General features: G+C 59.3%; 1 non-coding gene across 1 annotated transcript in view; it reads right to left on the bottom strand.

The window, feature by feature from the left end:
• LOC124372033 overlaps nt 1-1,860 on the bottom strand; it is a 4,216-nt gene extending 2,356 nt beyond the window's left edge. The window contains exon 1 of the ribosomal RNA XR_006923297.1: nt 1-1,860. This exon is cut by the window's left edge and continues 2,356 nt beyond it. This is a non-coding gene — a ribosomal RNA (large subunit ribosomal RNA).
• Between the last annotated feature and the right edge of the window lie 722 nt (nt 1,861-2,582).

Genomic DNA, 2,582 nt, shown 5'->3' with positions numbered 1-2,582 from the left:
CACGGTCCAGTCCTCAAGGTCCTCGCTTGAGTATTTGCTACTACCACCAAGATCTGCGCCGACGGCGGCTCCAGGCCGGCTCACGCCGTGACCCTTCAGTGCACACCGCCGCGACCCTCCTACTCGTCAAGGCGTAACGGCCCGGACCCCCGCGAGGGGACCGCCCACTTTGCCGTTGACGGCAGAGTATAGGCACGACGCTACAGGCGCCATCCATTTTCCAGGGCTAGTTGCTTCGGCAGGTGAGTTGTTACACACTCCTTAGCGGATTCCGACTTCCATGGCCACCGTCCTGCTGTCTTAAGCAACCAACGCCTTTCATGGTTTCCCATGAGCGTCGTTCGGGCGCCTTAAACTCTGCGTTTGGTTCATCCCACAGCGCAGTTCTGCTTACCAAAATTGGCCCACTTGGTACTCTGGGATCCGTACGCTCCGGCATCAAGAAGATTCAAGCATGCCGGAGGTCTCACCATTTAAAGTTTGAGAATAGGTTGAGGTCGTTTCGGGCCCCAAGGCCTCTAATCATTCGCTTTACCGCATGAGATTCGTCCTCCGAGCACAGCTATCCTGAGGGAAACATCGGAGGGAACAGCTACTAGATGGTTCGATTAGTCTTTCGCCCCTATACCCAGCTCTGACGATCGATTTGCACGTCAGAATCGCTACGGACCTCCATCAGGGGTTTCCCCTGACTTCGTCCTGGCCAGGCATAGTTCACCATCTTTCGGGTCCCAACGTGTACGCTCTGGGTGCGCCCTCTCCTCGCAATGAGAACGAGACGCCCCGGGAGTGCGGGACGCCGCCACTCGGGCCCGCGCGTCCATCCTCCCTCGGGTCTGACAAGTCAGGCCTTCAATTTCATTGCGCCTTTAGGTGTTTCAAGCACCCAAATGACTCGCGCACATGTTAGACTCCTTGGTCCGTGTTTCAAGGACGGGTCGGATAAGTACCTTAAACGGACATCGCTGACCGGTGTTACAAGACCCGTCCGAGGACACCGGCCGCCAACAGTTTGGCGCACCGAAGAGCCGGGCACAAGTACCGTCATCCTGGTGAGCGCAAGCTTGCGGCCGGCCCGGACGCGCCGATATACGGTGGCGGTCCGACACCTGACGTTCCATACCGTCCGACGATCGGTCGGGCGACCCGGGGTCCGGGAGCACGGTACGGCAGAAGCTTTCCCGCGTTCCCGGGCTACCGCCGGGGCCGTCGACCGTGCCGTCCAACGGGTTCGCGACGTCCTACTGAGGGAGAAGTGCGGCCCACGCGGCCGGCATAACCCCCGCGAGCGCCGAGTGATCACCGAAACGACCCCGCAACGACTTGCGCCGTGCGGGCGTACGGTGCCATCTGACCCGCGGGAGCCGACTCATGCGAGAGAGCGTGAATCTCCCCTTTCGGTGTTTAAAGTCTTTTCCGTTTACCCTGAAACGGTTTCACGTACTCTTGAACTCTCTCTTCAAAGTTCTTTTCAACTTTCCCTCACGGTACTTGTTTTCTATCGGTCTCGTGGTCATATTTAGCCTTAGATGGAGTTTACCACCTGCTTAGGGCTGCACTCTCAAGCAACCCGACTCTAAGGAGAGGGAACCCACCCGACGCCGGCGTACCGTCTACGGGCCTGGCACCCTCTACGGGCAGTGGCCCCATTCAAGATGGACTTGGACTGGCCGCCGAAAACACCGGGTTAGTTGGGCCCTCCCGAACACCACATTTCCCGGCCGGCGCAGCCGGCGGGATTCGGTGCTGGGCTCTTCCCGGTTCGCTCGCAGCTACTGGAGGGAATCCTTGTTAGTTTCTTTTCACCGCTTAATAATATGCTTAAATTCAGCGGGTTAGACCCAGCCTGATCTGAGGTCGCAATCAGAGATGCAATTTTTACACTTGCGCGTGTTACCCGCTCGGTACACGCCCTCCGAAAAGAGCGAGCCGTGGCGGGCCTCGCGGCCCCGAAAGGGACACGCGCCTCCGGTTGCGTTGAGCGCAGACTACGATCCGCCGAGGTGCCAGAACACGTGTGAGCAGTTGACTAATTTCACTGTTTTAGTCGGTCACCACAGTTGAACATGGCGTGCGAGATCGAGAGCCGCGTCACTCACCGCCGGTCCCCTCGGGGACGGCGGGACCGGAGCCGTTGCCTTTCGCGCGACTCGCGGCTAGAACAGAGTGTTTTGCGTGCCGCCCCTCCCGTCTAGCTCGGTACTGTGCACCGCAGTGGTATTTGAGGAGATTGCCGATGACGCGCACAGTTGCGCGTCTTGTGACAGTGCTCCCATAAAGCGTGCAGTCGGACGTTCTCAGCGGGACGCACGTGGGTCCGCGCGGTCACCGTTAGGTGTACCGCACGGCTAGGATACAAGGCCCGGGACCTGAGCGACTCGCCTGCACCCACGTGATGCAGGGCCGCCGAGACCATCGTACGTAGTCCGCTTTCTGTGACAGTCTCCCGCCCGCAAAGCTGGTTGAACCGCAGTTCATTGTTCTGCCGACCCTCAGACAGGCGTGGCCCTTGGAATAATATCCCAGGGCCGCAATGGTGCGTTTCAAATTGTCGATGTTCATGTGTCCTGCAGTTCAACACG

This window comes from Homalodisca vitripennis, unplaced genomic scaffold (assembly GCF_021130785.1).
Source record: "Homalodisca vitripennis isolate AUS2020 unplaced genomic scaffold, UT_GWSS_2.1 ScUCBcl_1703;HRSCAF=5658, whole genome shotgun sequence".
Classification (NCBI taxonomy): domain Eukaryota; kingdom Metazoa; phylum Arthropoda; class Insecta; order Hemiptera; family Cicadellidae; genus Homalodisca; species Homalodisca vitripennis.
The sequence above is the reverse complement of the archived record's forward strand: the minus strand, read 5'-3'. Positions and strand labels throughout refer to the sequence as shown.